Source organism: Rattus norvegicus, chromosome 2 (assembly GCF_036323735.1).
Source record: "Rattus norvegicus strain BN/NHsdMcwi chromosome 2, GRCr8, whole genome shotgun sequence".
NCBI lineage: Eukaryota > Metazoa > Chordata > Mammalia > Rodentia > Muridae > Rattus > Rattus norvegicus.
Genome location: NC_086020.1, coordinates 242,025,258 through 242,046,020, shown reverse-complemented (window position 1 = coordinate 242,046,020; position 20,763 = coordinate 242,025,258). Strand labels below are relative to the sequence as shown.

At 37.0% G+C, this 20,763-nt stretch overlaps 1 long non-coding RNA gene across 7 annotated transcripts in view; it reads left to right on the top strand.

The window, feature by feature from the left end:
• LOC108350139 (uncharacterized) overlaps window positions 1-20,763 on the top strand; it is a 133,220-nt gene that overhangs the window by 37,664 nt on the left and 74,793 nt on the right. For 2 of the 7 annotated variants that reach the window (XR_010064531.1, XR_010064530.1), the window contains exon 3: window positions 17,022-17,112. The exons of 3 other annotated variants lie outside the window; for them this stretch is intronic. This is a non-coding gene — a long non-coding RNA (uncharacterized LOC108350139). Of the gene's footprint in view, window positions 1-3,518; window positions 3,551-7,510; window positions 7,586-17,021; window positions 17,113-20,763 lie in introns of all 7 variants that reach the window. 2 more of the 7 variants (XR_001836959.3, XR_005501402.2) reach the window with 2 other exon arrangements.

The window sequence follows — 20,763 nt, the reverse complement described above, 5'->3', positions numbered from 1 at the left end:
GGGAGGGGGTCTTTCAGTTCCTAATGACATTAAGAAAAGTTGACCACCCCAACTTCCAGTTATGTGGGAACAATACCAGAAAGTGGTGTAAATTCAAAGCTGATAAATCAGTCTGGAATCCTGTTAAAATACACTATGTTAAACATTTTAAAGAATCAATCATAACTTATGAAATACACTCACCCTAAGTGAGCCTGATGCTAAATACATGGGGTATACAACCGAGGATTTTACCTGAAGACTAGAAAGGTTTAGCAGCTTCTATACTGAAAGCTGGTTCTCAATTACAATGACTGACATGGTGTTGACAAGAAACTGCAATTATGGAAAACTGTAATAGGTCTAAAGGAGTTAATATCACAAAAAAAAAATCCATTGATAGGTGAAAGTGATTTTTCTGATTTAAAACAGCAGATGCAATTTGATTACTCATTATTATACAATGTACTTTCTTTTCTTCCATTTTTACTAAATTGGGTGTTTTCTTATTTACATTTCAAATGTTATTCCCTTTCCTGGTTTCCTGTCCATCAGTCCCTTCCCCTTCCCCTCCCCTTCTAGATGGATGTTCCCTTCCCCATCCACCCCCCATTACCACCCCCCCAACAATCTCCTACACTGGGGGTCCGACCTTGGCAGGACCAAGGGCTTCCCCTTCCACTGGTGCCCCATCAAGGCTATTCACTGCTACCTATGCAGCTGGAGCCCAGGGTCAGTCCATGTACAGTCTTTGGGTAATGGTTTAATCCCTGGAAGGTTACAATGTAGTTTTAAAAGGAGTTTTAAGAGCCTGGGATAAGGTGTAGGAACAAGGGAAAGGATCTATGTCATTCACAAAGATTATGAAAAGCTCCAGAGGTTTTTTACTGACTTCTTACATAGATGATTAACATCTTCTATAAACAAGGCAACATCAGATCCTGATTCAAGACAGCTCTTGGAAATGCAGATGCAGAGTGTAAAAAGTTCTTAGACCTTTAAAAGCTCAATCAGCACCCAAGGGTGATTATGTAATTGGACAAGCAATGGCTAATAATTTTAGATATCAAAATGTCTGTGGTTTTATAGACGGATTATTTGAAAAGGGATTGTAATCATTTGTAGATATTTCTCTAGAAGACCTCTGCCTTCTGGTGTTGGTAGAAGGTATATTTGTTTAGTAAGGATAGGCACTGAAATAATGAATCAGATCAGCAAGAGGTTTACAAGATAACCTCTCCCCAATGGGAAACTCCCTACAAGATAATCCTCTACATACAGAGGGAATCCCCTAAGGAGATTGGTTTGTATTTTGGCAACAGACAGAAACAACAACAACAACAACAAACAACAACAACAACGTGAGTCAGGTATTTCCTGTCAGTAGCCCACAGAGTAACTAGAGCAACTACACTAGGTATTGGCCATCCAACGCTTGCTATAGGAAGAAGCAGTGCCTTCCATTCAGCCTTCAGTAAAAATCCCACACTGTCGCCAAAAATGCAACACCACAGAATTCTCAGTGGAATTCATGGTCCCGTACACCCAAAGACAGTTTGAAGGCTTTTAGGAGGAAGTAGCCCAACATCTCAAGGATTCGTTGTGAGTCTAGGAATTATAGATGAAGACTTCAAATGAGTGACTGAGATTATGGGTTACGTAATGAAAAATATGTAGTTAAAGTGGGAGACTGGATTGCTGAACTTCTCTTGCTTCCATTTATGAAGGGTAAAGCAGTCCCAGTTAAACACATCAGAGGATTTAGAGGTCGGAAGACGGGTTTTTGTTTTGTTGCTTGTATTTATTTGTTTATTTATATTTTTTATTTTTTATTTATTTATTGGCAAACTGTTATCAATGACCAGAAGCCAAAGTTAAAATTAAAATTGAAAGTTTAGTTGGAGACAGCAGATGAAGTAACTGTAATCTCACAAGAATCTTCAAATCAACTTTGGTCCCTTTGTACTGGCTGGTTTTGTGAGTCAACTTGACACAAGCTGGAGTTATCATGAGGAAATGCCTCCATGAGACCCAGCTGTAAGGCATTTTCTCAACTAGTGATCAAAGGGGAAGGACCCAGCCCATTGTGGGTGGTGCTGTCCCTGGGCTGGTGGTCCTGGGTTCTATAAGAAAGCAAGCTGAACAAGTCAGGGGAAGCAAGCCAGTAAGTAAGATCCTTCCATGGCCTCTGCATCAGCTCCTGCTTGAGTTCCAGTCCTGACTTCCTTTGGTGATGAACAGCAAAGTGGAAATGTAAGCTGACTAAACCCTTTTCTCCCCAGCTTGCTTCTCAGTCATGATGTTTGTGCAAGAATAGAAACTTTGACTAAGACACTCCTTCAGAAGGTGTCTACATATCTGCTAAAGCAAGGAAAGCATTATTCCAAGTAAAAGAAAGTATTAAACAGAATAAATGTGTGAGACTGGTAGGTTATTTCTCCACCTGTCAAACGAGTCATTTCAAACCAGCTTAGATTATATTAGAAGCAGATATATTGGAAAACTGCTCTCTGCAGCGTTCACTGGCCCCAAAGATTGAGGCCTGGTCAATTACCATGGGGAATGTGTGTAGGGGAGGGATTATATAAGGTTAGAGAGAGAGGAGACTCCGGGGGAAGGGCAGCCCAGCCCCAGAGCTGCAAAGTTTAGGGTTGGAGGCAGGGTACACAGATGGGGCAGAAGAATGCTGGAGGAACCTGGAGGCCAATTCTGTTTTACATGTACAATATCTGCCTCAGTCCTTTGTCCTCAGGTCTCAAACAAAACAGTGACCAGAGTGTGAAATTGGAAGATTAAAGACTTTTGTGGCAGATTTAGGCATAAAACTATGGGGAAGAGATCTACTACAACAAAGGGGTGATCAGATAATTATCCTCCAATCTTAGCCTATGAATCATCATAAGATCATTAATTTTCAGGACATTCATACTGATAGGTTTATGGTATTGATCATTGTGTCTGTTGTAATAGCTGAACCGTACAATTTTTCTTTTAAATAGTAAGAGGGAAGATGTAGGGCAATTTTAATCTAGCAATATTACCGTGAGGTCTGTTTGATCTGACATGACACAGGCATGCCTTTATTTCACACCTTTAAGTTAAGATTAGTTTGTAGTAGGAAGCAACCAAGTTTGAAAGTGATACTTAATCAAGGAAACAAAGTGATAAATCCAAAAAAAAAAAAGTTAAAAGAACAAATCAGAGACAGGACATGCCCAACCCCCAGGAGAACAGCACAGGAAAGAGAAGCCATTGAAGATTGGCACAAGAGTCACTCAGTCGGGAGACAGTGCAGGTCAGCAGAAGCAGCTGAAGTTAGAGAATAAGAAAAGCAGCTGCGAGATTAGAACAAATTGCCAGAATTAGTTTGAGGACAAGCAAAGCAATTCAGTGAGAAGCCAAGAGAAGTCAGATTAAATCTCGGAGACGTTTTGGAATTGAAACATCCAGGCAGAATTCAGAAAGAACTTGAAAGGCACAAATCAGACCCTGTAATTTTAATTGGATTGTTTTCGTTTCTTTGTCTGTTCTGTTTTTAGATAAAGAAATGGGAGAAATAGAGGAACAAAAGGTATGATAAAAAATGTACACCATGAACTTCTAAAACAATTAATTAAAAACAAACTTAAACGGCAAAGGGAGTAAAAAAGGATAGAAACAAATCACATGGGTTTTAGCACACAATAATACTCCCAAAAAGTAATTTAAAAACCTTTTTAGTTGTACAGTTCAATTTCTTATATGTTAGGAACAGTTTTACACTGTATAATATGCATTTTGACCATAGATTTTTCTCAAATGTCAAATTTACCTGTCACTGGGGTTTATTATTCGATGGTTTTAGCTTACATTAACTTAACATCATTATATGTATTTTGTTTAAAAACCAGTGATTATGATGTATTTAGAACTTGCTTGATCGATGTTGTTTTTAAGATATTTTTTAATGTTCAACTATCTCTCGTGATAACAACTAGAATATCTGAAATTAGTTGATTATAGCAGTATAATGGCACAATAGTAAGATTTTAACATCCTTTTTGGTTCAGCGGGTGTATTTAATAAGGCTACAGTTGTTACATTATCCTAGGCGATATTTCTTAAATAAAATGCAAATAGTGCTGAATTTAAGTGAGAGCTGTGCAAATTTAGTTCAAGTTAGAAAAGTATCAGGTTGTCTGTGAGGATAGCCATGCAGTGGACTTGGTGGGCGATACAGTGGGTGAAGCCACGCTTGTGAGGTCACAGCCATGGAGCTGAAGTGCTAAGTGGTCTCCATGGTTTTCATTCTGTCTTGCACATCAATGGGCTGCTGGAATCCCCATTGTAGATGCTGCTTTACGGAAATTTCAAGGAAACTTTTCTGTATTTTGACAATCAACAGAGGACAGTAACTTTTAGCAAAATATCTTGGTAAATTAGATATTTCTATTGTTCCAATAATGGAAAAAACTAGCTCTGTGTATGTTTAACAGCTCTAGAAACCTACACAGATTGCCTTTCTCCTTTCTACGCTTTAAATTAGGTCATGTTTTCATACATACCTTTTGTCCTTTGGTAACCCTATGGGAGCATCATGGAGCAGTACCACGGTGGGCTAGGAGAATTCTCAGTCCTGCAGACCGGCTTAAATTCAAGGTTATTCATGCAAATTCCAACTGTTCCTTTATATGTAAAATTATTTTACAAGTGATTTTTGACAAGTCTCTATTTATTGTCAGTCCTGTCAATTCTGTAGTGACATGAATATGGTAGAAAATGGTTCTCAAATTAAATACATTATTGGTTTCTATGACTCTGCTCAACTATACGAAGGAGGAACAATCTAGAAAGCCCAAATCCCAAATTAAGCAAACAAAACTAACAATATTTAAATGATAAATGCGATTGCTATTTTAGTGTTACAGAGTTCATTATTTTATTTGTAACCAAAGCAACATGTAAGAAGCAGAAGATTTTTCATGAAAATATAAAAAAAAAAATTGAGTAACTTTCTAAAACTCGTATGTAACTGCTGCCTGAGTGAAAGCTTTCCCTACGTAAGACTGTGAGCATCCCTTGTACAGTGGACAAGTACACCCCAAACCTGGAAAGCAAAGTCCCTTATTCTGTCCCCACTTGGAAAAAGAAGTTCTTGGTTAGGGTAACCTACAATAAAGATGTGAAATAATTTTCACTATCTTTAAAGAGGGATTTAAAAATATACTCCCAAGGATCTCATATTTTATTTGAACAAAACGACCCTGCCAAAAATAATAGCCAACTCTGAATATAATTGAAACAAGGTATTATTTTCTATGAGAATGTTGAATTATGTCATTATATTTCTTTTATTGAGTATAAAGGAGAATGATTGGGGAATAATATATAAATTCCCGTGATCAGAGAAAGAATGTCAAAGTGTCACAGACATGAAGAAGGTAATGAAAAGGGGTAGAAAATGGATCAAACTCAGCCTTGATGCTTTGCATAGCTTGGGATTCCGCAAGTTTTTATTGAACAAGAATGTGCCTCTTACTGTTTTGAAAGCACTTGACATTTCCTGTTACTCGAAGCCATCAACACTTCAGACGTATCACTCCTCAAAGAAATTGCATATATAATTCTCCCACCTAAAATAACAAGGATTCCAGATGGCCAAGCATTATTACATAAATGTGGTATTTGCAACAAATAGAAATAAATTTTATGATTAATAGTATAGGAAGTATAAAGAAATATTATTCAAAGCCACTATAACAGTTTTAAGAATTCTATATATTTTATCATTCTGGTATAGAAAAACATTTTATCCTGGAAATCCAAAAGATCAAATGCTTTAGACATTATGCCAGAAATTAAATTTTAATTCAAATATTGTATCACCTTCGCAATACCACCAACAATGCAGGAGTGTTCCTCATTCTCCACATCCTTGCCAGCATCTGTTGTTACCTGAGGTTTTGATATTAGTCATTCTGACTGGTGTGAGGTAGAATCTCAGGGTTTGATTTGCATTTCCCTGATGATTAAGGATGTTGAATATGTCTTTAGGTGCTTCTCAGACATTTGGTATTCCTCAGTTGAGAATTATTTGTTTAGCTCTGTATCCCATTTTTAATAGGGTTATTTGGTTCTTTGGAGTCTAACTTCTTGAGTTCTTTGTATACATTGGATATTAGCCCTTTATCAGATGTAGGATTGGTAAAGATCTTTTTCCAATCTGGTGGTTGCCATTCTGTCCTAATGACAGTGTCCTTTGACTTACAGGAGCTTTGCAATTTTATGAGGTCCCATTAGTTGATTCCTGATCTTAACGCATAAGACCTTGGTGTTCTTTTCAGGAAATCCCTCCCTCCCCTGTGCCCATGTGTTCAAGGTTCTTTCCAACTTTCTCTTCTATTAATTTCAATGTATCTGGTTTTATGTGGAGGTCCTTCATCAGTGACTTAAAATAAACTCCTTTTTATTTTCTTAAATGCAGCAGCTCCTTTAAATGAAATTAAAGGAGCATGTACGCCATGCTCCACCTGTAACTTCTTCTATCACAGTGAAAAATGTCAAGGAGATTTTCTGATGTTACTTTACAATAAAATATAGCATTGAACATTTAGTACTTGAAATAAAAAAAACAATCTGCCTGCTAAATTTTAGTCTTAAAGTAGCAAAAAGACAAAAACGATTGTTTTTAAAGATTAGTTAACTAATTAATTAACTGATCTATTTGCATGTATGTCTGCATGACCAAAGAAGGAATTTGAGAAAAGAGAGCATCATATCCCACTGTAGATGGTCAGGAGCCACCATGCGATTATTGGGAAGTGAATCCTGAACCTCTGGAAGAACAGCCAGTTCTCTTAACCATCTTTCTAGCACCCCAGAACAATTACTCAATGGCACCAACATCCAAGAAAATGTCAGCAGTAGCAGCCAGTGCAGCAGAAGCCCCTTCAGGGAAGTGAACGCCAACCAAGCTGGGCTAAATTAAGCTACTCAGCAGACAGGGGTGTCTGTCAGTTTTCAAGAGGACATTTTGTTTTGCCTGAACACACAGTTCCCTTCTGCTGATAGAAGTGACATTGCTTAGATAGACACAAAAAAGGAGCCTTAAACAAGGTATTTAGAGGGGGGAAACACAATTATTTGAGGAAACAAGACAAGGTGGGTTTTTAAAAATAAGAGTTAAAAAACACAGCCTTGGAAGTAAGTTCACTGTGAGGAAAGGCACCTTGGCTTACAATGAAAACATATAAAAGACCCACAGAAGACAGAGATCATGGCAGTCCTAAGCCAGTCAGACCTGCCACCGGCCAAACGAAACCAACTGTGGAGAAATCTCACATTCTGTAGTAAAAGGAAATAAGAATGGAGTAAGCCAGCTTATGAAATTCCCCTGTAAAATCACCAGACTGTGTTAAGCACAGATCAGTTTGTCTAATTTATTTCACTTAAATTCAGCATTAAATATTAATAATATCAGCTTAATGTTATGATTTGTGTAGTTTTAACAAACAATTGTATGATATAGTGCATGCCTATTTTCTCTTGCAAGGTAGGAAACATCATGGTTATGATGGCTTGTCAGCATCAATATCATATAGCTCTCGATTTATACAGTCTGGCATTGGTAAGTTAGCTGTCTCCCTCTTTGTTTTCTTACAGGGGATGTTTTTGAATAATTCTGTCCTTTGTCGTCATCACAAGAAATATTAAGAAAGACTTTAAGAAAGACTTTAAACCTTAATCTCTTAGTTTGATAACGTTTTCACTTTTTTTTAAAAAAAAGCCTAGTAAAAATATAAAAGTAACCTTACTGTTATGTTCTTCACAGCAGAGAAATAATTTTGAAGGTCTTGATGTTCTATGAAGGAAGCTCATGATGATGTGCCCATAGTGGACATGATTTATTGTTAGATTGTAGTGGATTTCCAATAATGTTTCCTAACGTACTCATGTTTAAATCAAATGAGTTGACTGTCACTAATGCACTACAACAGAGAACAAATAAACCAATGTGATTTTCTACTTACTGTCAGGGTATGTGGTAATCATTGCTATCCTATCACGAGAAGGAACACCCAGTGCAACTGTCAAGCATCCATTCACTAGCCACTGTGGCAGTACTGAGGAAGATAAAATCACATGAAAACTGCACAGTCAGAACAAGTCAATCCCCTAAGAATGCAGTCTCAGGACTGAGGAAATAATAACACATGAGCAGGAAATCTTAGTCTCGTGGATGAGAGTGTTCACTACTCTCGCAGAGAAACTGAGTTTGGTTCCCTAGGTAGCTCACACCACCTGTAACTCCAATTTCTTTAAATCTAGAAGAGCCCCTCTGTGCACCTGAATGTACATGATACGTACAAGCTCTTGCAGAAACACGCATGCACATACATGAATGAAAACAAAACCTATCTTTTGATAAAAGAGCAATTGAATAGATCTTTCAAAATCCCATTTAAGTATTCATTAACATTAACAAGTTGACTTCTTGAAAAGTTATGTTGATGTTTGGCCACAAATGATATGCTTTTGTGGTTTTGCAGTACTTTTTAATATTATAAACATTGACATTTTAAGACTATAACATTTACTATTATGTATAATATATTTAAATAAGTACTCCAATATAGTCCTATATAGTCATAAACACCAATAGGTACTTTCATGACACAAGGAAGATGAAAAGTAGTATCCCAAACATATCTAATTATGAACGTTTTCAACAAATCATTTAGGGAGAAGGGTCCGTGTATTAGACAAATTGTCGTTGCTATATCTTGATGTTAGCATTGAGATGAACACAGAAGTCTCTTATTGCACTGCCAACCCACTGTTTCTACTGCCAATTAACTGGAATTTAAAAGAACTAAAGGAAAAATCTATCAATTCTAGAAATCACAATTATTAATGCATATATTACACATCACCAAGAAGAATCTGATAACGATTCCGTGTAATCCTACTCTGGACTATTCAGGATGTTAACCATCCATCTCTCTAGAGCAGTAATGTATTCCTCAGTAGTTAGGTGTCCTAGCTACACTGGCCATCATAAATCTGTGCTAAAACACAATCTGATAACTGCGATAAGTAGATTAATGTTACACTGAAATATATGCCATGTATTCATAGGAAGTGGACATGTCACATGAACAAGAGAGGGAAATTGGTGGAAAACTTGTCATATAATAGGAACAATATACCAATGATCTCTTTTAAACAGATTGTTTTAGTTGCTTGTGGTTATTTATAAATTATTATTTATAAGTTATCAAATACTATAGATAAATGTGACACTATAGTATGTGACATGTGAAGTTTAGCAGTATGTGTGACTTCAATAGATCTTGGAGTGCAAACCACACAGAGCATATGAGGCAACTGTGTAACTAACACCCTTTTCCAGTAAGGTAAGTCGAATTGAAAATTCAGACCATAACCCTAAAGAAAGATTGGAAAGTGTTGTTAATTTTCTGTATACCAGATCTCTAGAGCTTAGTTAGAGGCATTTTAATCGGAAAGTATTTTATATATTCTTTGAGGCATACCACATTGACTTTCTAGTGGGTTCTTCATTGTTAGATATCTGCCATTTTTAATTAATTCAATGACAGGCAGAAATAAAGCAAGGGACCATTTTAAACAACTTCCTAAGGTTTACAGGATGTAACATCTTTTGCACAATGACTTGCTGTGAGTCTCCTTCACAGAGGAAACGGTGCAAGGCCATTTTGCTTTCCTCAATATGTTATTGACAGAAACCAATAGTGGCCCGTGCCTCTGTTTGCTTAATAAGTAACAGAAATGTCCCAGTCAATGATTTTCCTGACAGAGACATTATCTTTGCCATTTCCATCTGAAAGCTCTTAAGAAGCAGACTACTGGTTATTTAAATATTTTAATTTTTTGGCATTGCAATAGTTAGAGAGAATTTCATGTGGATTAATTGGATCCATTGTATTTAGAAGCATCAAAGTGTTGGGTTAGTCCACAGAGAGTTTAAAAAGTTAAATTTCTGTGACTACTAGTATAAATACCCACTGAATATTAAAGTTTGTATTTTCCAAAAAAAAAAAGAAGACAATAATTTTGCATCCTCCCTGTTTTAAGTTACTCTATTCCCTGAAGTGTTTAATGGTGTATATTATATGCTATGTTTCAGAGTATATGATATGACATCTTGCAGAATCTGGATTAGAATATGGGGCCTGGCAGATGGTGTTCAGATCTCACAGCTAACTCTACCTTTCTAAGGATTCTTTCTCAAAATAATAAAAATGAGGGGACCTAGAATAGTTACTTCAACTGGTGAGAAAGGTATATCAGGAAGCCCATGATTTGGGTATATTGAACCCAGAAGTAGTAAAAGGTAAGTAGAGACTCCCCTGAAGAATGAGTTGACCTGGATGCCATCATGTTAGCCCAGAAGCCAGGGCAGCCAGAGCCATACAAGAAGACATGGAACAGCGGCAATAAAATGGCCTAGTGGACACTGAATGGGCCATGGGCTTACTTTGAGACACAGGAAGTGTTCAAGCTTGGTCACAGCTGGCTCTTGAAGAACACATTAGCCTTTGTATTCTTTTCCTTTACTTAGTGTTTCAAATGGTTCTCCAGTGAGTGTCCCAGGATGCTTTTGTTCAGGTCACCTTCTGTCTCATGGTCTCCACAGCCCACAACCCACTAGAAGAATCCTACCTGTATATCTGATCCTGTACGTATTTGCCTCCAAAGAGTGACTGTTGACTATTCCACCACATTTATATTCCAGATTTGATGTGCATATGGATTCATAACAAACTTTAAATAGTCTGACAAATACTATTTGTACATGTCTGCTTGATTGATGGGCTCAGTTTTGTGAAAAACTATCAATTATTCTGATGAACATTCATTATTTAGAAGTCTACATGAATGTCATAGACATCATCTCATTGAGAAAGCTATTGCATTCATGAAGAAGATGATGTATACGTGACTGGTGGATAGAGAAACAAAATATAGAGTTCTACTTAACTATGCTATCATAATTTAAATGTTTTTCTCCTGCATGCTTCTCTTCTTGTTATATGTCTAATGATTTTATTATGAGCCCTATCTTTCATAATTTTCTGCTGTCTAGGAAGATGATGTTTTTACAGGGTTCTTAAGATAGCACAGAACATATATTCTTACATTGCTTCATCCTTCGTGCTAATTCCCACTTATGTATCAAAGTAGAATCAGAAAATGTTTTCTTTTAAACTTTGATAAAATTTCTTTTTCTTCCTAAATACATGGTACATTGAGAATTGTCAGAACTATTTTGTCTTTATTTTTATACCTTTTTTGCAGTAACAGGTCCAATGTAGTTCAATATATTAAATGCATTTATGTCAACTACTAGTAAATTTTAAAAATTATATCAGATGCTAGTGGTAGAATTTATAAAAAACCCTAAAAATGATCTAAAACACTAGTGGTAAAAATTGATAAGACTTCATAACAGGGAAATGATAGACTAAAGAGAACAAAATAAAATTTTAACTGCATCTGCATGAAATTGGACTTAGCATTAACACTGGATTCACTAGGCTGCTGTAAGAAACAACATTTAACTCATCATATAAAATATGTCAATCAGTCCCAGCCAACTGGAATACTCTCAATAATTAATGAAGATGAAGACGATTATGACAACATTGTAGCAAGTGAAAGTGACAATTCTTCTGAATGGAAATAAAGATTGTACTTCATGCTGGCATTTTTGTTCATGCATTTTAAAACAACTTTGATATGGATTTACAACTGCTTAATCTGTGTCCTAAGGGTGATTCTAATAATTTTGTAGGGAGCTGCCAAAAATTAGTTATTGTTCTGTTAATCATTGCTAATAAGTAGAGAGAATTTTTGTACATGTCCCAGGAAAATTATTCTAATTAGGAGTGTCTGAATTTGTGCATCTCCTCGGAGATTAATTTATTCATCATAATCAGTTAATCACTTTTCTTTAGATAATTAGATACCTTCTGGTGGAGATGAAGGCCCTTTATTTCTCTTAGAATACAAAGGACTGTTTTAGCTGACAGTAGTGAAACTGGGTCGTGAGCTCCAGACCTCCTTAGCATGAAGCATACCCAAGGCACACTGATTAGTGCTGGTCTTGTCACTGTCCACATAAGAGTATGGTTCAAGAAATATTTATAAAACTGGTTTTAAAGAAGTCCAGTGGCCATATGGACAGAAATTAATTTTTTTTACAAATTATTGAGTAACTAACATTGTAGAGATATACGTTATAAAATAGAGGCAGTCTTTTAAAAATTTATCCCATGTGATCTAGTAAGATGGGTTTTTTTCCCCCAATTACTCTCAATGAGACACCAACATTGTTGTACATTTCAAGCTCTTAAATAGGTGAGAAGTGTGAGAAGGGCATTGTAAAAATAAAAAGGTGGACGAATTCAATTGGCAGAGCACTTATAGCTAAAGAGTGAGAATAAGCTGTAATGATACAACTCACTCAGCAAAGAGTAGATACGGTCACACACACACATACACACGTATTTATGTATGATGTATGTGTGCATCATTGTGTCTGGAGCTGGAGGCAGTGTTAATATCATAGGATTCTAGTACCCTTTCAACAAATTAAACCACTAGAAAAAGTCCACATTCATTATAATCAAAAGTACCACTAAAAATGTACTTCGGGGTCAATCACAAATTAATCAACCCCCAAGTATATGCTGAAAAACAAAAGTGAATTGTGTCAATACATTTTAAAATCTCTTTCTCCCCGTGTGTGTGTGTGTGTGTGTGTGTGTGTGTGTGTGTGTGTGTGTGTGTGTAGATAGCTCAGTCATGACAAGAACTGATTGGTTTTACCAAGGAACTGGATTTAGTTACCAGAGCTCTCATGGAAGTTTACAACTGTTCATTTCTCTTGACTCTTCAGTAGAAGGCACACAAACGGTGCACATGTGTACGTGCAGGCAAAATACTCATACACATAACATAAAAGTATAATTTAAAAATATTGGCACTCACAATGTATTTTGAGATTCTTAACAAAAATAAATGATGTCAAGCTCCAACACTAAACTTCTTCCCAAAGATATGCTGATGTACGAGTAGAGAAGAAATGATGCTGTCAGTCACGATAATGGCCGTTTACCCTGTGGTAACTATTTGGCTTTATGTGCAGTTTATGTACTGTATTTGGTCTTTACAACAACCCATTGAATTTACTTAATTTTATAGATCAAGGAACTGAGTCCTGCAGCACTTAATTAAGGATTAGATCCTGGAGAGGACATCATCCTTCCTGATTCCTAGGCTCGCTCTGTTAGCCACCAGACATGACTGCCTTCCACAAACTAAGGGCAGCAAGAGATTACTTTTTCAATGAAAATCCTAAGACACATTCCTAGAAATTTTATAGAACACTTAGGCTTACAAACATAGAATTAAATTGAAGTCAAAATCAAATGAGAAGCAGAACACTAAGAATTACAACAGGGAGAAAATGACATTTCTGAATTTTTCTCCTTTCTACATGAGTCCATGTGTCCTTACACCGAGTCATTGCCAATGAGACTGATGACTAACAAAAAATCTTATTTTTTTCTAAGACACCACACCAGTATCTAAAGTAGGAGTGTCAGTTAGCAGGTTTATGAATGGGGGCATTTTATAGACAAAGCTGGTTGTCTCTGGTTGGCAGAAAATGTAATATAACATCCTGCCTGCCATGGACACGTACCACAGGCAGACATCTCTCTATTTGGCAGATGAGCTAACCCCAACCTCAGGATCTTTCACTCGCCTCTAAAGTGATATGCTCAACTTACACCAGAACTCAAGCACATCAGAATATAATGGATCAAAACACAATTTCGTTGCTTAACTGATCCTTTGCTGTTTGCCCTTCAACATACATTTCCTCTCTGGACCTGAACTCTGACTGATGTGATGGCGTAGGCAATGGAGACCTTTATCCTCTTTCCAGATAGGACCATGAACTTGCAAAACTATAATACTTCTAAGTTCAGAATACAAAAATGTTACCCATGCTAGTAAGTCAAAGTAGGACCTCCAGAAGCCAAAGTCAGCCCTGATGTGTGTAAGAAGTCCTGGAAAAATTGTTGCTTTTCCATTATAAGTTAACCAACAACTCTATAACGCCTGGAACTGTTGGCAACCACTCAAGAACCATGGAGGAACCAAAACAGCCGAAAGAGGAAACCACCTGACCCAAGCCTACATAACTGCACTGAGGGCTGGCTATCTCTGTAAGAATTCTCCATGGAGTCAGCCAACACTCTCCATGTTATTTTTACTAATTAATATTTAGTACAGAGCTGTACAGAAAGCATAACATTGTCAATTAGTGTTTAGACACTTTCACCCGGTAGCCTCTCTTCAACTCCTCTTCTCTTCTCTTCTCTTCTCTTCTCTTCTCTTCTCTTCTCTTCTCTTCTCTTCTCTTCTCTTCTCTTCTCTTCTCTTCTCTTCTCTTCTCTCCTCTCCTCTCCTCTCCTCTCCTCTCCTCTCCTCTCCTCTCCTCTCCTCTCCTCTCCTCTCCTCTCCTCTCCTCTCCTCTCCCCTTCCCTCCCCTCCTCTCCTCTCTCTTTTTCTCTCTACTCGCCTTCCTCCTCTCCTTTCTTCTTCTCTCCTTTCCTCCTCTGTTCTCCTCCGGTTCCCTCCCGACCTCATCTCCTCTTACCCTTTCCTCTCCCCTGCCCTTCTCTCCTTTCCTCTCCTCTCTTCTCCTTGGCTCTCTTCTCCTTTCCTGTGCTCTCCTCTCCCCTGTTTTCCTCTTCTCTGCTCTCCTCTCCTATTCTTCCCTCCTCTCTCCTCACTCCTCTTCCCTTCTCTCCTCTCCTCTCTTTTTCTCTTTTCAGTTATCTATTTCTTCTTTTGTGAATCCCTTAATTTATTTTCTACTTCTTTCACTGTGGACCTTTTTCATGTATGGGCATGAAGACATAAGCATGCACATTGTCTGATCCAACTAATGTGATAAATCAAGGGAAAAAACCAAGGCAGAGATAATAAATAGGATCAAGATAAAGCTATTACTGACATTGTTATGGACTTTAAAAATCATGATTGCTTTTTAAATATATAGGAAAGACAGTTCAGGCAAAGAAAGTTTCAGGAAACAATAGCATGCATCAGGCATATTGGGGTATTTTGAAGGAAAAACATGCATTTCACTTTGTTTTCCCACCTTGGTAACTATATTATGTCTAGTTAAAAAGTCTACATTGAAGACCATTCAGGAAAAGCCTGGCTTACTCTTCACACCTCTGGCAGCTGTCCATGAATAAAGTCTAAAGAAAAAAGAGATGGAAAAGAAAAGAGAGAGGAAACCTGCCTATTGCTTACGAGTCCTTTGCCGTGGAAACAGTTTTTCAGTGTAGGAAGATTATCATCCCTTGATCCCACAGAGGACAAATGTTGGAGTAGTCCAACTTTGAACTCTTAAAATTGTGGTTGCCTGACTTAAGTACAAGAAAATTCTGCTTGGTGTTTTCAGCTCATAAGAAAAGATGTCAGAGACCATTGGGTCATCATGGTGGCTGTGGAGAGAGTTAGGAGGTTTGGAAGTAATTTAGGGTTAATCCACAGGAAACAACCTAGCATAGGAGGTTACAAAACCAGCATTATTAATATTGTTTTTTTCTTTCATGTTACATAGAGAGGACAATGTGTAATATAAATGCAAAGGGGAGAGTGTTGGGTTAGAAGTTATGGAGACATAGCAAAGAGCATAGAATAACAGAAAATTTGAGCTTGGTGTGAAGTAATATAATTTTTAATGGTCACACATTTGTAAGTATGTATGTAAATGTGTGTGTGTGCGTATGTGAATGTGTGTGTGTATGTGAGTGTGTGTGTTGTGTGTGTGTGTGTGTGTGTGTATGTGTGTTGTGGTTTGCCCTGAAGTTAACTGTATTTTGATGCTAATTCCACTGCCCCAAGGACAGCTGCCTAGTCACATACTCAGGAATCAGGTGACTTGATCAGAACCTTTTCCCCATTGAATTTGTAAAGTACAGGTGAGGGGGAGTTACAAGATAGAAGGAGGCCTGACATTGGAGGAGAAGGAAGGATGGGCGGGAGAGAAGTTTGAAGGAAGAGGAGGAGACAAGGAGAGAGGAAGAGACAGGAGGGAGAGAGAGGCGGAGAAGCCGTGGCAGGACAAGATGGCAGGTCATGTTAAGATTCTGCTCTGTGTATTTACAGGTTGTTATTAATGTTCTCAAGGGATGGATAGTACCGGGCTTTGTATGTTTAAGTGGGCAATTATATCTTACCAATTGGATCTAAAATTATTGTGTTGTGTGTTCTTTAATGTGTAGGTTTAAGTAATGTAATGGAGTGTGGGGCGACTGGTCTGGGCCGCCGAATGATGTGTTTCCGCCAAGATATCTAGCAGATATCTTGGGACACCGCGGTGAGGACCTAGCAGGGTAAAAGACACCAATACTCTTTTTTATTCTTATATTTTTACAACAACATATGTGTTTATGACTATGAGACTAAATGTGGGAAGGAGCTCATGTGCACATATGTAGAGACTGAGAATAACTTCAAATGTCATTTTTGGAAATACTTCTTACCTTTGCCTATGGATGAGACCCATTCAAAATCCACCTTCCATGTTTATATGTCCATTGATATCATTAACATCTCCGCCTTGTTTATAGAGTCATTTCTAGGAAGACCTGACTGCTTTACCTCAGACTTCTTTGTATTCTGACTCTTAAAATCTTTCTGCTCTCCCACCCCTGATCCAATGTTACCTGAGACATAGATGCAAGAGTTGTGCTGTAGCTATCTCCTCTGGGGCAGGGATCTTCAAGATGTTGATCTATATATTTTGTATAAGCTTGAGAGTGGTGGGTATGGAATGGGTAGAAGAGGGTAAAAGCAGGGAAAGTGATACAGTTATATTCCAATAACAAACATTTGAAATTTAAACAGAAACCAAAGGTATGTGTTTATCTGTTTCAGATAAGTCTCTCAATGTCTCAGAACCCACCAATTATTTTGGTCTTGCTTTCCAGCCAGAGTAATTCCCCAATCCTACCAGCACTACAATTAAACATGGGCTCCATGCTTCTGGATCTTTACATGGCTTCTGAGGATTCTTGTGATGTAAGACAGAAATTTATCTGTTGAGCTAACCCCCAACCTCTAAGATAGAATCTAAAGTTTGCCTGAAGCTTATGCTTTGAACACATTCATTACTGCTATGGCTCTCATAATTCCCAACAGTCCCAAAAGTAAAATGAAATTTCCGTGAATATGACCTAAAAGTTTATCTCTTTCTTGGTAACACTCCAGCACTGCAGGTAGTTTTATAATATAACATTGCTTCCTAAGAGTAGTGATAAATCCTTTGAAAGAACATTAGTGATTTGTTTGGTGATCCCCATGTTATATATATATATATATATATATATATATATATATATGTTGTTTTAATATTCATCACCTTCCTGTAGCATTGGAGTCTCTCTCTCTCTCTCTCTCTCTCTCTCTCTCTCTCTCTCTCTCTCTCTCTCTGTGTGTGTGTGTCTGTGTGTGTGTATATATCCTCTATGTAAGGGTTGCAAATATGTCCGATTTGTGATTTTTTTCTCAAGAACATATGTAAAGTACTTTTATAATATTAGATTTTTAGCATCACATTCTACCCATTCAAAATTTGTTAGACATAAAAATCAAAGGGCAGTATAAATAAGTCATCCCTAGAAATCTCAGAATAGAAGTCTGACAGAAACCCAGTCATCATTATCGTTATTTCAACACCATATATTATATATAGGTGACAACAACCACTCTTGGAAATGTTTCCTTTTTAAAAATGATAGATTAGAGCTATAAAAATAATGGGCTGCATAAAATTGAAATATGATTATTGTTGCTTGTTAAACAAATTTAAAACATTGATAGCTAGCACAAATTTTGTTATAAGTGCTTGGCATAATGACAGCCCTATAATGGACACTCAACAAATGTTGAATGAATTGAATTAACATGGTAATAAAGTGAAATAAATGGTTGAATGATTATCATTTTATCTACACTTGGCATGCCTGACAATCAAGCCATAGAGTTCAAATTCAAATTAATATTCCAACTGCAGTTAGAGGTATTTAGGAAGACGATATCTTAGAGCAGTTTGAAATCATGGTTTAAAAGGTACTTTGAAACAAGAATTTCATCAATCAGATTAAAAAAATAATGTTGGTAGTTAAGCATGTCAACCATATAAATGTGTTTACCCTCATGTGCAATGAGTCTACTTTGTACAGTTTTCCTTAATTCAGACTGAATTTGAAAACCTGATTTATGAGGCAAAATTTTACATTTGGACTTATTTTCAGATATTTACAAAAGAAATAGTGATACATTCTTACTTATTAAAAATAAACATTAGCTAAAACCTAGGATACAGTTTTAGAATGATACGTTTTATGTTGTTATAATAAAGATCGTTTGAATTCAAACTCCTTGGTAGCATTTTCCCCCAGAAATGTAACAGCTGTGATCAAAAAAGTACATGTAATTCTTACATAATTATTTACAGAAAGCATAGGACAGACAGCTGGAAAAGGACAATGTTTATACCTCTTCTATTTTGTAGTCTTAATGCAGTCACGACAAACAAAGATTCTTATTTTTTTCTACTAATTATTTGTAGAAAGGGAAATGGATTAGCAAATTGCCATTGATATTCTGTGTATGGAAATTTTAGACATTTAGAATGAATAAAGTTTTATAGATAAATGCCCTTATTTAATCAATGAAGTATAGTCAATCAATATGATGCAGAAATTTATTCACCAATGCTCCTGCTGCTAAAGACAGGATAAGAAAAGGTCAAACTCAACAGTGTCTGCAGATAGAAAATCTTAATAAAATGATATATCATTGGGTATGTGGCTTCATAGATTGTAGTGATGATGCCACGGTTATCTTTACATAGGTCCAAAGTGATCAAAGTGAAAAATTTTAATATATTATTGTTACCATTCAAAATAGTCAATTAAGGAATTAAATGCTCTGCGGCCATGGCTGTGTGCACAAAGTTCAAATCCAGTATCTGAGAAGAGGCTATTTCTAAAGTATGTGACAAACTCTTACATCTCATAAGCAGAAACCTAAACTCAACAAATATGCATAAAAACTTAGATTAACATTTCTCCCAGAAGACCAAAAGGTAAATACGCAAATTTTTCTAGCAATTCATGGGGGAATATAAATACAGTGAGGTATAGCATTACGGCTTGCACAGTTCATGCTTGTGAATATAAGGCAGATGTGGCTAAATTCTTAGCCACATAATGAGATACCATTTTAATAGATACAATAAATAAAAAAACATCACTTTTTACTTGCCATAATAACTATTAAAAATAACAACAGATTAGAACTGACAAAAAGGTGGAAACATTAATGACAGAATTCAGTTATTTGTGAATGTAAAGTGGTGAATATGTTAGGAAAAGCATCACAGAGATTTCTAAAATTGTTAAAAATAAGACTAGTATACAAGTCATCATTTTACTTTTGAATTACTATTTATAAAAATTTGGAATCACTGTTTTAAACCAACTTTAGAATGACACTATGGCTGGAAACATTGTTTACAATAATTGAGACATAAGGATTATTAATGTTTGGATCTCTGTTGTAATATACGTCCACAATGGAATATTAATTAGTAAGGTGAATGAAAGCCTTCCAGCTGTGACTACATGAATCAATCTGGATAACCTTACATAATGTAAAACAAGCAAGCCTAACCAAGACCAATGCTGCCTGGTTCCACTTTGCAAGGTGTTTACCTCAGTCAAACTGACCAGAACTTCCAGGAGATTTGGATGAGAGAAATGAAGATCATTTCCTAAGGAATATAAAGTTTCAATTATGAGAACTATAGACCTGCTATCTCATGTAATCTTTATGGTCAACAATGCAATGGTATGAGTTCTGGATGATATGTTATTTCAATACAAAAAAAAGATGGGAAAGGGAGGAGCCATGGAGACAGGAAGAGAGTGTAGACAAGGGGAAAGAAGGGAGGGAGGGCTTGAGAGAAAGAGGCGAGAGGGTAGGATGAGAGGAAGACTGAAACTTGAAGACTGAAGAGGAGAGTGTAGGAAAGACGAAGGAGGAAGAGGAGAAGTGAGGAACAGAGATGAAGGATGTAGAGAGAGGTAGATAGAGAGAATACAAGAGGGGGCACAGAGGGGAGTGAAGATAAGAAGATGGTAGAGGTAAAGAGGGAAGAGAAAAGGAGATGGGAGGAAAGGGAAAGTAGAGGGAAAGGAAGGGATGGGGAGGGAAGGGGAGGAGAGGAGAGGAGAGCTCAGGAGAGAGGAGGAAACAAAAAGGAAGGGAGGGGAGGGGAGGGGAAGGGAGGGGAGGGAAAGGAAGGGAAGGGAAGGGAAGGGAAGGGAGGGAAGGGAAGGGAAGGGAAGGGAAGGGAAGGGAAGGGAAGGGAAGGGAAGGGAAGGGAAGGGAAGGGAAGGGAAGGGAAGAAGGGGGAGGAACCCAAAAGTTTAGGAACAGTAAGGATGCATGAGAGGGGAAAGAACACAATATTACTCTTGGGTGTGTGGCGGCATAGATTGTAGTAATGATGTCAGTCATCTACACATAGGTCCAAAGTGATCTAAGTGAAAAATTTAAACATATTAGTGTTACCATTCAAAATAGTCAATTAAGGAAATTAAAGGCTGTGTGGCCATGGCTGTGTGAACAAAGCAGAAGGTAAAGGTTTTCCTGGTTTGATTT